Source organism: Dromiciops gliroides, chromosome 1, assembly GCF_019393635.1.
Source record: "Dromiciops gliroides isolate mDroGli1 chromosome 1, mDroGli1.pri, whole genome shotgun sequence".
NCBI classification, from domain to species: domain Eukaryota; kingdom Metazoa; phylum Chordata; class Mammalia; order Microbiotheria; family Microbiotheriidae; genus Dromiciops; species Dromiciops gliroides.
Window position 1 is genome coordinate 211998247 of NC_057861.1, and position 15092 is coordinate 212013338.

The window sequence follows — 15092 nt, forward strand, 5'->3', positions numbered from 1 at the left end:
TGACAAAGATACTGGAGTGGTTTGCCATTTCTTTCTCCAGTTCATTTGACAGATGAGGAATTGAGACAAATATGATCAAGTGACTTGCCCAGGGTCACACAGCCACATTTGAACTTAGGAAGATGAGTCTTCTAGCTGCCCCAATGTCTTATGTAATTCTTTCCTAATATAACAATGATTACTCTGTACCCCCAAACCTCATCCCTCCAAGCCTGAAGATCAGGTGTGTTGCATTTCCACTTTCCCCCCTCAGAGTTATCCATTGTCATTAGGTCTCTCATTTCTGCCACTTGTTTAAGCATCCAACAATTATATTCTTCCAAGTTTAGGGGGCCCTGTGTGCCCTAGTTCCATGCAACCATTGAAAAGTCAGTGGGTTTTACAGAGGAAATATTTACTTCAAAGGAATAACCAAAGCAAATATACAAATATTTTCCCTTAGTACCTGTGAGACATAATTCCTAGTGTCTGGGCAAGAAAAGTGAATTAGTATTACATTTACCTCAGTTCCTACATAGCATTAAGCCCCACTAAATTCTTAGTCCAAAGACCACTGGGGGCAGCTAGGTGGCTCAGTGGATAGAGCACCAGCCCTGGAGTCAGGAGGACCTGAGTTCAAATCCAACCTCAGACACTTAACACTTACTAGCTGTGTGACCCTGGACAAGTCACTTAACACCAATTGCCTCACTAAAAAAAACAAAAACAAAAAACAAAAACAAAGACCACTGGGCTTATATCATGGGGCCCTGGCTTTTCAGTTACCATTTTCCTGGGTGGTAACCCTCATCCAGGAAAACTGGACTACAATGTACCCATGACTCAAGCTCCCACGCCTACACTCCACTCTCTGCACCTAGAAATGAAAAATAGTAAGTAAATAAATAAACACACAAAAGAATGAATTAAAAAAGGAAGAAAGGAAGGAAGGAAGGACAAATGAAAGAAGACCTATTTCTCAGTGTCACAGGGACTAAGGAGGAGAATATTGTTATTCTTTGATAAACATACTGCATGATGCCCCTAATTTGAGTGAATGAGTTCTTCACCTGTGGACACTACCAGGAGAAAAACTGTGTCTCAGTGAGGTAGATTTGAAAATGAAAGCAGTTCATACTATATTATCAGTGGGAAGAGTCTGCTTCCAGCTACATGGCAGGTCAATAAAGAATGTCTTCTCACAGAATTGTGTCCCCAGCTCAGTGGTATGTTGGCTTTTGAGAGTCAAATGTTAAATTTTCAGTGTATTTATACCACAGAAATCACCAAATGCTATAAATCCAAGCTTGATTTATTGTTTTGTTGATATTATAGACTGAAGAAGGTGATTGGGGAAAATGTTAATAATGCAAACAAAAACCTTAAAAGTATACCATTTACACTTTTAAAAAAACATGGTCATTAGACACACTTTTGCTCTCCAATCTCCCATATGGGTGCCTCCACTGTAAGTGATCTGGGCAAAACCCAAAACCATGACATATTAAAAATTGTACTATTTCAGCTAAATTTGATGACAAAGCTTTCTCATTTTAAGTTATTTCATTGACTCCATGCTATGGAGACTCAAATAATAGCTATTAAATGGTTCCATTTCTTCATTTTTGCCAGTTTAGCTAGATTTTTCAAAAATCTAATTATGTAGCTTAACTGCAAAACCCCTAGTAGATCCTGTGTGTAACCCCATTACATTTAAATATCTCTCTTCTGAATCAAATTAATTATCACACATCTGTTACAGATCATGGGACACAAATATTTACAACCAAGCCACAAATTTCAGGTTATTTCTACCCATTTGTTATTATTTTTCTTTCTTAGAACTATTTTATCATTTTCAATTTTATAGCACCTTTTAATTTTCTTATTTAATATTAAATGTAAACACAGACTTCTACCCATTTTGTTAGCATAAGGTATAAGGATCATAGGTAAAATATTGGAAATTTCCTTCATATCCTGGATTTACATGGTAGTTTCTAACAATACATAGGGCTGGGGCAGCTAGGTGATGTAGTGGATAAAGCACTGGTCCTGGATTCAGGAGGACATGAGTTCAAATCTGGCCTCAGATGAGAAGACTAAAGGCCTTAAGAGATGATGTGACATAGGTCATAAGTATCAGTGCCAGGATTTGAACCCACATTCTTACTCCAAATCCTGAACAATTTCCATTATACTACTACTTTATGTCTCAACTCCAGGCTTCAACAACTAAAAACTTCAGAATGTACCACTTAATATTTACCTAATTTGGCATACGAAATATAAATACTAAAGAGGCAGAGTTACATAGTAGGTAGAGAAAAGAAATAATAGAATTCAAATTACTTTACTGAGGTTTAAAAATAAGCTATATAAGCTGTACTATATCAATTGAATTGAGAGGGAAAAAGCAATGAAAAATACCTTATAAGTTCAAGGAATGTTGAGCTTTGAACCTACAAAGTTCTTTTTCAACATTTCAATTGCTCCAGTCGTTTCAATATCATTTTCAGCGAATGAACAAAGTTCCAGTGTTTAGATAACTTTATAACTTTGGGGCAGCTAGGTAGTACAGTGGATAGGGTGCTAGTCCTGGAATCAGACCAGCCTCAGATAATTCCTCCCTGCATGACCTTGGGCAAGTCATTTAACTCTGTTCGCTTCAGTTTCCTCATCTGTAAAATGAGAGTTGGATTAGAACATGGCAAACCACTCCAGTATCTTTGCCAAGAAAACCCCAAATTGGACGTTACTGAAGTGACTCAACAACAGCAACAACAACAACAATATATAACTTTGCTTGTGAGGACCAATGTGTTCACTCAGCTACTCTAAATGTATCTAGTCTACATATTTTTCTTTGATCTTTCAGTTTTCTTGACTTTGCAACAATTTATCCTTTCTGTTTCACTTCCTTTGGAGGATACACAGGGATGAGGGAGAGGAGGAGAACCATGGTGGGGGCAGGGGATCAAGCTTGTAGCCACTTTCCCTCTTATCAGAAAAGCAGCATGACGTGGTAAATAAAGGAACACAGGATCAAATTCTGCCTTTGACAAATACTTGTGAGAAAAAAGACTATATTTGGACTCTTCTCAGAGCCCTAAAGGCAGAGAGTGAGTCTAGTTTCAGGCCCAACAGCTTTATGGTCCAAACCTCCCAGTATGGGGCCGCCCAGTACATGAGGCTCTGAGGAAGCTGATGTTCCTGGGCCTTAGGTTTGAGCAGAGCCTGAAGAAGGGCCTGGGTTTTGTGGGAGTCTGGCTGGTCTGGGAGTTCATCTTGAGGTGCCCGAGGTGATCCCAACTTGACTTGGATCTCAAGCCCTGACTTGAGTTTTGTTTAGAAAGGTTATGTTTACACAAGCACTGTATAGTGGGAAATGGGGACATTCTTACTCCAGCATAGGGTTGGGGCCTAAGTCCACAATCTGATTGGTTGAACCCCAGGACAAGTTTTCTTTCTTGAAGAGTTATATATGTTAATACAGTTTGTAAAATCTGATTGGTCAAATGGTACCACCTGACTAGTTTCTAGCACTGTAATTGGTCCATTTGGTACAATCTGATTGGTTGTTATTGTTATACTGTATGTCGATGGGGGAGTATGTAAATGAGGGGTATTGAAATGCCTTAATGTGATTGGTTGGAGGGGACCCCTTGAGGGTTATAAATAGAAGTGAGGTCTCTCACTTCAGTGCACTCTCCAGCACATTCAGAAGAGTGCCCATCTTCGAGAAGATGAGTAAAGCCTTCACTCACCAACTGCTGCCTATTTGGAATTTTTGAACAGTGGCCTGCTAGCAACACTAGGGCTGCCAACACTAGAGCTGCTAACACTAGAACTGTGCAACACTATGAGTGTTTAGCTGTGTTTCTAACAAGCCATTGGTAAGTTTTTTGACTTACATGTGCTTGGGGTAACTCTACAAGACTGTAAATTAGAGGGGTTGCCCCATGTGCATTGGTTCAAGTAGTACATTCTCTTCTTTATCCCCATCCATCCTCCAAATAAATTGAAATAAAGTGAAAAGGTTGTTTCCAAGTCAAGAAAACTCTGATATACAAAAGAAATATATGTAGACCAGACAAATTTAGAAATTTCCACACACATATGTGCACACACACACAGAAACCTACTCACTTCAGGTTTTCCACTTCTTATTTTAGTGAAGGCATATTATGCTACTGTGTTTCCTCATTGTCTGCCTCTGAATAATGGTTCATCATTTTCATTTCTTTTTAGTTGTGTTTTTTTTTTTCACACATGAGCCAGAGTGTAACAAAACATCCAGTAAATGTTGTACAAAATTAGTCTTCATGTATGGGCAGCTAGGAGGCATAGTGAATAGAGTGATGGGCCAGGTGGTAAGATAGACTCATCTTAAATCTTATCTTAGACATTAACTATAACATTGAGCAGATGATTTAAGCTCTCATGACCCCAGTTTCTTCACTTGTAAAATGGGAATCAATACTAGGTTATCACATAGAATTTTGGGGAGTATCAAATGATATAATAGATGTAAAAGAGCTTTGCAGAACTAAAAATAGGGGCAGCTAGATGGCGCAGTGGATAGAGCACCAGCCCTGGAGTCAGGAGTACCTGAGTTCAAATCTGGCCTCAGACACTTAATACTTACTAGCTGTGTGACCCTGGGCAAGTCACTTAACCCCAATTGCCTCACTAAAAAAAAAAAAAAAAACAAAGAACTAAAAGTGCTATATAAATGTTATCTACTATTATTAAACATCATATATGGTGGGCATATTTCTTCATAAGCTATGTTGTGTTAAGTAAAACCTTGACTGTGGAGTTCAGAATGTTTTACCACTTCTATATAGATCATACTTGTCAATCTGTTATTAGAAGTCTGAATGTATATTTATCCAGCTCACTGTGTTATAATTTTATATTTGGCCAAATGTCCCTGCACCCCTCAATTACTGAGGAAGATTCTTTAGCCTCTGTAAGGCCAATAGGTTTATATAAAGGGGTTATCATATAGTCATTGTATGTAGTCTGTAGATGAAAATTTCCATTCACAGATTGAGAAGTCTTTTCCTAAATGCCTGTGAACTGTATTACCAATGTCTACATAAAATTAGACCTAAGCCTTGGAATGAAGAGAATGCAGTTCCCAATTTAGTGTCCCTCTATCTTCTTTACCACTGTCAACTTACAACCACAGTTTGGGTCCTCTGGAAGATGAATAACCCAAACTCAAGGTATTTTATGAGTCTGCAGTGGTGTATTTAACTCTTCCCTAGTTGGCCAAGGGATTTAAGTATCTTAAAGCAAAGATATTTAGTGAAATAGCATAGAAAGAACAGTGGCAACATGTTCCATGCAGGGGCTAGATTCCCCCAAAATATACACACCATCAGTGTGTATCATTTGAAATATTAAGGGGGGCAGCTAGATGGCGCAGTGGATAGAGCAGCGGCCCTGAATTCAGGAGTACCTGAGTTCAAATCCGGCCTCAGACACTTAATACTTACTAGCTGTGTGACCCTGGTCAAGTCGCTTAACTCCAATTGCCTCACTAAAAAAATATATATATATATATATATATATATTAAGGGGAAGCCTGTCTCTGTTCTAAGTTATTAGGGAACTTAGCTGTGTTTTCTAATATATTGCTACTTATAAATTAGAGGCTATTGCACTAGTTTTGGCAGCAAGTATTTATTATTAAATTGACCACATGTAAATCCAGCATAGAATCCCAGGGGGGAGGGGGGAAGAGAGAGAGCCAGCCCTAGGGTAAATCAGTATCAGTAAGAGGATTGGCAAGAAAACAGAGTATGAGAGCACATGGCTCCAAAGTTCAGTATCTAGAGCTAGAGAGAGAAGGAGAAAGTGGGGATGAGTGGCTGCCTCCTTCAGCATCCCAGGCCAAGAAGACTGTAAGCCCCTTGCAGACCAGAGAAGAGGTGGCCCTTACACCCTGTTCAAAGCTAATTGACTAGTATCATTCAATTCTATTGGTTGAAAGGACCTGAGGGTGGTCTATATCAAAATGAGCAGTATGTGCTAAGGTCAAAGTCCAGAAAAAGACAGGCCCTCTGAAAGGAAAAGGTTTTCAGATAGATGTGATATCCATCTCTACTGAGAGTCTGAGTCACTTTTATCTCTGATGCACCCTGATGCTGGCTCTGAGAAACCAGTCAGAGTTCCTGAGTCTGGGTAGGGTCACTGAGTCTCCCCCAAAACCCATTATTAATAATTATTTTCTCACAAGTGGAAAGAAAGAAAGATAGCTACATTAAAAAAAACACAACCTTGTGGACAAGGTAATGGGGAGGGGGTAGAACTAGGGGGAAATGTGGTCAGCAATGCTTCATTCTCCTCTCAGCCTTTTTCTGATACTCCAGACTTTACCTCCATGCCTCATTTGTCTTGTTAACCTAGAATTTCCCTCGGTGGCTGTGGCCTTCTCACATGAGAACACCTCTCTACCCTTTTTGCCATTGATGAGCTTCTCAGGGCCTTCACTTGGGGAAAGATTACACGATAGTCATGCTGCAATCATTTCCTGGCTCTCCTTCCCCACCCCATTTCTTTTATAAGTTTCACCCCCTTAGAATGTCATCTTCTTGAGGTCATGTACTGACTTCCTTTGTGTTAGCATTTGTGTTCCCAGCAGTTATCACAGTGATTGGTACATAGTAATAATTTAATACATGCTTGTTTGCTGCCTTCCTATTACTCCCCCCACCCCCAAATAACTCAAAAGATAAGGAAAAAATCCATATGTGCAAAAACATTTGTCACATTTTTTTCATTAGATCAAATAACTAGAAACAAACATGGTACCCATCATTTAAGGAATAAATGAGCAAACTATAGTATATGGAGGTAACAAAATATCATTATGCAAGAAATGATGAAAGGAACTATTTCAGAGACATATGAACTAATACAGAGCAACCTAAGCAAAATACAAGAACAATTTATATAGATAAAACCATATTTTTCTTCCAAATTTCTGTTTTCTATTAATTTTTTATTTTCTATTTTTGTTATCTCTATTAATAGTTCCATTCACTTCCTCAACTCCCCCTTCCCTGCCCATCAAAAGAATAAAAATAAAACTTTACTTTCAAAGCAGTCCTATTCATTATTCAAATTATATGTAGCCATACTGAATAAATAACAAATGGATTTTTATATCATACCTTGGACACTGTAGTGGTCTGATGCTTATAAATAGGTTTCAGTTTAACATAGAAATCTTAGATGACTGATTCTTCAATTTTATATTATCGGGGTTTTTAAATGTGTCCACTAAAGAAAAAAAAGGGGAGGGGACCTTAAGTTGGTTTGCTAAGTCATTAAAATGTACTTTGGGTGGAAAACAGGGTTTGGATCTTATGATGAGTCAAAACAATGAAATGATTATTATATCAGTATGTTTTCATTATTACTAACATAATTATATATCTATTCATTTCTGTAAGATTTACCACTTGTGAATATGTATAGCTTGTTTCCTATATTCATAATTTATAGTTTAAGCATTATTTTCCAATGTTTGATTTTTTAAAATGTCTTTCATATGGGCCTGGAAATTTCCATTTTGGGAGTTTGTAACTTGAACTTCATAGTTAAAAGGACTAAGTATTTCAAGAAAGTCTAGTTGGCAATAAGAACTAATTTCTATTCTAAGTTACAATTTATTTTGCTATATGAGAATGCCAAATTGCATGTTTTAAACTTTTTTAAACCTTCTGAAAATGTTGCAATTTTAAATGTTTGGAATTTAAGCTTTTCTGTAAAAATAGAAAATTATCTGGATTGTCTAGTAATTGTATAACAATGTTTAACGATGGGAAAATATCGTAGAATTATGATGAAGCTAAAATATACTTTCTGCCCTCAAAAAATGTATAGTCTTATAGGAAAGAAGAAGACATTTTCATCTAACTAATTTTCCCCTTCAACTTTTATATGAGAGCTATGGCATGGATTACCTGAGTAGAGCCTCACCTCCTGCTATTTCTGTTGGTTTGGGTAAGTATAAGTTCTGTCTTAGTGTAATCCTAAAATCCATTATGTCAGCTAGGGACCTTCTGTCTTGTATTGCATAGAAATTCTAGAGATGAGAGAGACTCAACTGACTATATTTATGAGAAGCACCACTGTGATGCCTGACCTTCTGTGTAATGCTTTATATCCCCTGGGACTAAGGAAACTTTCTTTGAGGTTGGGATCAATATCTAGTGCTGGCCCTTTTAAAATATGTGAGTTGATTCACCCAGGCAGCCAAATCCATTTAGGGGTACTTTGGACATAAGTTTGCTCTAAAGATATGGACATTCTTTCTCATTCAATTCTTGCCCTCTTTTCTTGCTGACTCATGGGGCTCCACTGGCCCTTAGCCTACCCTCTCAAATCCCATTCCTGCTGGCTCTGCAGTAGTGCACTGCTCAGTCCCAGACAATTTAGTATCAGGTGGCTAGCCTGAAATAAATCCCACTGGTAGGTGGGCACTACTAATAACATTCTTGTCAGCAGGCTTGCCAAGGGACAGTTTACTCTTCAATGGGCATTTTATCCATGAAAATCATAAGATCATTTCCTATTATTTTGCTCTGTTTTTCATGGAAAGGTTAGTTAACCTCTTCATATTTTCTGTAACATGCAGTGAGACACAATCGAAATAAACACTGGCATTGGAATCAGAGGCCTGGGTTCAAACACCACCTGGGCACTAAAACCCATTGAATATCCATAGGACTCAGTTTTATCATCTATAAAATGAAAGGTTTGAATTTGGATGGTCCTTTAACCGTTAAATCTATGGCTCACTTTCTGTGAACATGAATGTTTCATTGGAAATCATTTAGTATCAGGAATAATTGTATTGCTAAGGCTTAGAAAAGTTAATTAATCCATGAGGCTCCAATTATGTAAATATTAACCTGACAATGAGATTCAAAAGATCCAGAGGAAAGTTAGTTTGGTAAATGAGTGTTGGAATTATATTCAAAAGTTTCTCAATTTCTTTTCTTTTTTTAAGATGGATTTCTAAGGCTACTCTGGGAAAATGCACTCTTTTTTTTTTTTCACTGACTCATTTATACTTAATTCCTTTTTGGAAATCTTTGGAACATTACTTTCATAATCTTTAAGAACAGGAAGATCTACTTTGCCAAGTGTGAATTAACCCATATGCCTTGGCAAATACGTATTTAAATTTTGCCAGAACAACATTGTTATTTCAGGTCAGGAGAGATCTGTATAGCATGTCCGAGAGAAAAAATTAAAGAAACAGACACAGAGACAGTCTCCACACGCACACACGCGCGTGCACACACACACACACACACACACACACACACACACATATACCATAGAGACACCAAAGAAAGACAAAGAGACAGAGTGAGAAATAGCAAGAAAGTCACCCCCAGAGTAAGAAAGAGGACCAAGGACAAGTAAAAAATATCAGTCTGGACAAGAGGGGGAAAAGAGAGAGAGAGAGAGAGAGAGAGAGAGATGAGAGAGAGAGAGAGAAGAGATCACATTACAGGTAGATAAATTGGAATAATTAAATAGTCATTTCCACAAAACTTGCATAGTAAGGTGCCTACATGCTTTATTACCAAGATTATTTAAAAAGGAATCTAAATTTGCTATATGCTATCTGTACTTATACTACTGAAAAGGTAAAGCCCACTTCTTTGTCCGTTTCTTCTTCAGTAGAAAATATGAGAAGAATATGAAAAATTGAATCGCTGAATTGCCTGAGTAAAATGAGTTTTTATTCCCCTGTTTCTTAATCTGTTAATGTTTCTTTTTCCCTAGGAAGCATCACATATATAATAAAACACATCAACATTTATTCTCATCTCCTCCTTTTCTTCCCCCTCCTCCTCCTTCTCCTTATTTAAAATCAAGATCCGCACATATAGAAATAAAACTTTCTGGAAAACTGTTGTATTTCCTAACTGCTATGACCTATCATTTCAATGTTGCATTCAATTGAACAGTGTGTGTGTTTTTTAAAGCAGTTCACATGTTTGGCAAACTCCATTGATGATATTAACTGAATAATTAATTATTAAAGTCATTAATTACAAAGATTTTAATCCCCCAGGATCTACATGGATTTTTTTTTAAACTCAACTTATTTTATCTTATTGTAGACAGTAAAATAGTATTATTAAAGATAAAAAGCCAATTTTAATAATTAATTAATAATATATAATTCAACATCAGTTATTTCATCTTTTATTATTTATTTGTTTATTCATTTACTTATTCATTCATTCATCCACTTATTTGTTTGTTTGTTTGTTTGTTTAGCGGGCAATGAGGATTAAGTGACTTGCCCAGGGTCACACAGCTAGTAAGCATCAAGTGTCTGAGGCCTGATTTGAACTCAGGTCCTCCTGAATCCAGGAATGGTGCTTTATTCACTGCACTACCTAGCTGCCTCTAGTTATTTCATCTTTATCTCATTCTTTGAAATGTATTTATTTTATAACTCTTATAATTAGTTTTTATATATAATTTATGAATAAAGTAATATTTATTAGAGGGTTTGCTCATTGTTTTTGTTGTTGCTATTGTTATAGAAAGTATATAGAATCAGAAATCTTTGTAGACTATTGATCTAGACCAGGGCTCCTTAAACTTTTTCCACTCTCAAGTCCTTTTTGCCCAAGAAATGTTTATAATACCCTGAGGAAATAGGTATGAAAAATAGGTATACATAAACTTTTACTATTGTCAAATTTTTTGCAACCCCCACATTCAGTTATGCAACCCTATATGGGGTCATAAACCACAGTTTAAGAAGCTTTCATGTAGACAATATCCATCTTTAACATTTTTTCCTACTGTGGATAATGTTTTGAATCACTATAGATCTCACTTAGATGGTTTTACAAGGTTATCTGGGGTTTGATGAAAACAGAATAATTTCATTCAGAAATGGGAGCAAAGAACTTCCCCATCTGTGAAAAATCTCCAGCAATTTGGACTTTGTCCTTGCTATCGTTCCTGACAATGCCAAATCCCTTTGTGGAGCATACATTTCTCTGTTATGCCTTCCTTAAAGTTTATCATTAGTGTAAAATCAAGTAAATCATCTGTATATTAAATGCTTCAACTTTTAATGTAATATTTTAATACATGCATGAGTGACACCTTAGGTGATATCATGACTTGCAGTGCATTGGACTTAAGTGAGTCAGGCCTGTGCAAAGTCACCAGCCTCATTCTCTCCTCTAGAGCAATCTGAGTCCAGTGGGAAGTTATATATCAAGATGACTAGAAATAGCCCTTCATGTGGTAGGAGATCATGGCCTTTTAAGCTAAGGCCTTCCCCAGGTCTTAGTTTGCCTGAAGCAACACCCATTTAGTGATTAAGGGGAGGTAAGAAATGAGGCAAAAAAAGACCTCTGTAAATCAGTAAGACAGTAGGCTAAGACTAGCAGGCTCAATTTACCTTTCACTTGACATGGAAAAAATAAAAAGGCATATCTCTATATTCAATTCAATGTCCTGGAACATTTACATTTGAAACCACTGATTTCAAAACCAATAAAAATAGTGTTAAACTCTGCTATATTAGCTAAAATATCTGTGTTTATATGTCTATATACACACATATATATTTATATATATATGTATATATATACAAATATACATACATATACATGAGTTGGGTTATTACCTACATGATATACAATCATACAATGCATAAAGTATTTGAAAATGCTATGTAAATACTAGATATTATTAGGATTTATTTTAGTTATAATTATATACTCAAAAGGACACCTAGGTGGTGCAATATGTAGAGTGCCAGGCCTGGAGTCAGGAATTCTCATCTTGCTGGGACTCAGACACTCACTAACAGGTGAACTGGGCAAGTCACCTAACTCTTTTTGCTTCAGTTCCTCATCTGTAAAATGAGCTGAAGAAGGAAATGGCAAACCACTCCAATATCTTTGCCAAGAAAATGCTGAATGGTATCACAAAGAGCTGGGCACAACTTAAATGACTGAACAAAATCAAACTATATTTAGCATGATATAAAAATTAAATTATTTGAGTTATATTGCTTTCAAAAGTTTGGGAATGTTATGATTGTGAGTTTATAGCTATCTGGGCTACATTGTAAAAGATCTTATAACAGAATCTTCCATCCTCTGGTTCCAAGTTCTTGCAGTTTTATAAGCAAAAATAATGCTGAGCCTATCTCAATTACAGAATAGATCAAAAGGAGCCCTAGTCATTTTGTGTAAAATGAATTGAGCAAATGTGACCAACCCCTGGGAATTTTCTACAGAGATGTCAGTTCAAATTTTCTCTATTTTCCCTTCTAACATCTAACCCTCTTTCTCTGAATCCCACTCTAATCGCAAGAGTCATGCAGATTACATAATGTGACATAAAACCAATATCCATTTAATGTAATGACATATTTTACAGCCTTGCAAAGAATACCTCAGGTGAGCTTCTATGAAGTTATGGTATTTTATGTATTACTGAAGAGTTAGATAACTCAGTGAAGAATTAGGGAGGATTGGGGTAATTGTAATTATGAAGACATAAAAAAATAAATTAAAGCCAATTTGCTAGCATAAAAATTGTAATTGAGATGAATGCAGTTTTGAAGGAGAAAGGGAAAGCATAAGCCACCACAAATGATTTGAGAAGATAATAAACTGCAAAACAAGAGGCCATGAACCAAAGCTTGGAAAAAATAGTGTATTGAGGATGCTCATGAGAAATGTCTATATGGAAATTGTTGTTAGTGGTTGAAAGAACAACTGATTAGTGAGAAATAATCATACAATATCAGTTCTCAACCTTAAATTTATTGGAAATCAGTAAAGTTCCATGTTTTCCCTGATTTTTTTTAATTTTTTATTTTTTGCAGGGCAATGGGGGTTAAGTGACTTGCCCAGGGTCACACAGCTAGTAAGTGTCAAGTGTCTGAGGCCGGATTTGAACCCGGGTACTCCTGAATCCAAGGCTGGTGCTTTATCCACTGTGCCACCTAGCTGCCCCATTCCCTGATTTTTATAGTGTAAAAATGATATAGTCCTTCAAGGATAGTAGTAGTGAAAAAAATAGGGATCTAACTTTTAACAAATGATAAAATTTTCAACGTGGATTTGTTTAGATCTGAATATGTAGGCAAAAGGAATATGAAAATATGAAAAATACAGTCCTTGGCTTCAAATAGCTCACAGCATACTAGGAGGTATATATAAACTACATAAATGAAATGTAAATGATTAAAGTGAGAAATGATAGAAAATGGAATAAGGAGGAGGAGGAGGAGAGGAAGAAGAAGAAGAAGAAGAAGAAGAAGAAGAAGAAGAAGAAGAAGAAGAAGAAGAAGAAGAAGAAGAAGAAGAAGAAGAAGAAAGGCAGGAGTGTCAGTAGCAGAAGCAGAAGCAGAAGAAGGAGAAGGAGGAGTAGAAGAAGGAGAAGAAGGAAAAGAAGAAGGAGGAGTAGGAGAAGGAGAAGGAGGAGAAAGAGAAGGAGAAGGAAAAAGAAGAAGGAAAAGAAAAAAGGAGGAGGAGGAGGAGAAGAAGAGGAAGGAGCTGAGTTCTCTAAGTAAGGGTGACATATCCTTTAGTTGGGGGCATCAGAAAATGTTTCATGGAAGCCAGAAGGATTTAAGCTGACTGAGTCCAGTATACGTTTTCCTTCCTTCCTTCCTTCCTTCCTTCCTTCCTCCTTTTCCTTCCTTCCTTCTTCCTCCTTCCTTCCTTCCTGTCCTTCCTTCCTTCTTCCTCCGTCCTTCCTTCCTTCCTTCCCTCCCTCCCTCCCTCCCTCCCTCCCTCCCCTCTCTCTCTCTCTCTCTCTCTCTCTCCTCTCTCTCTCTCTCTCTCCCTTTGTCTCTCTCTCACACACATCTATTTCTTTTACTGGGTTTGTCTTTCTCAGCACATTGCATTCAAATAGGTGATTATGAAATTATTTTTAAAGATACTCAGTGTTAGAATTCTTCTGGCTCATTTTTCATGCCTAGCCATGCATTTGCATGCATGTATGCATTGCTATTAATTTCCCATGGACCTTATTGTATTTTTTTTGAGAAACAAGGCCTTTCTGTCCAAAAGGTAAGGAAAGTCCATTTTGGACACTTAGAAGCTATATGGTTCTAAGAAAGTCATTTAACCTCTCTAGGCCAGAGTTCTCCTACCTGGAAAAATGAAGAAGTTGTACTTGATGACATTTCTTCAACTATAAATCTTTAATCCTACGATTTTATAATCCTATTAATGTCACATAATCTGAACCTTGAAGGGAAAAGGGGTTTTTAGCAGGTAGTTATGTGGGGAATGTTTCAAGCATGGAGCATGGCCTGCAGGAAGGAAGCCCTAAGGAGATAGATCATAGGACATGTAAGTTTTGATGATATTGATGGGCCAGGAAAATTTGCTAGCAATAAAAACCTGTCTAAGCAGTGTTTCATGGTTATCTTTGTATACTAACATAAATAGGAACTATCTAAGAAACAGTAGAGGAGGCTTAGGATACAGAGTATGATGTATTGTTGGGATAAGTGTACAAAAGTGACCAGTTCATTACATTTTCTTTCTTTCTTTCTTTCTTTCTTTTTTTTTTGCAGGCAATGGGGGTTAAGTGACTTGCCCAGGGTCAGACAGCTAGGAAGTGTCAAGTGTCTGAGGCTGGATTTGAACTCAGGTACTCCTGAATCCAGGGCCAGTGCTTTAACCACTGCTCCATCTAGATGCCCCTCATTACATTTTCAACAGACTAGACAGTACCATTTCTAAATAGTTAAAACAAAGGGGCATGATGAAAAGAAGTTGAAAACAATTTCTTTATTATATTTTTACCATCTCAAGAAGTTGACAGTCAGAGATTTTGCCACAGTAACAGAGAATACCATAAAAGAGCTAAAATGGATCTCTCCCTATAAGTCAAATTAAAGTTGAATAGATGGAGTCAGAATAGACAGTAGAAGACAGTGCAGTTCTAGATACAGACAGAAACTTAGCATGGGAAGGTATACATTATATGACTAAGGGGAAGTCATTCCTAACTATTAGCTAATACAGTATTAACCTGCACTTGCCAGGGAGATGTTTACTAACTACATCACT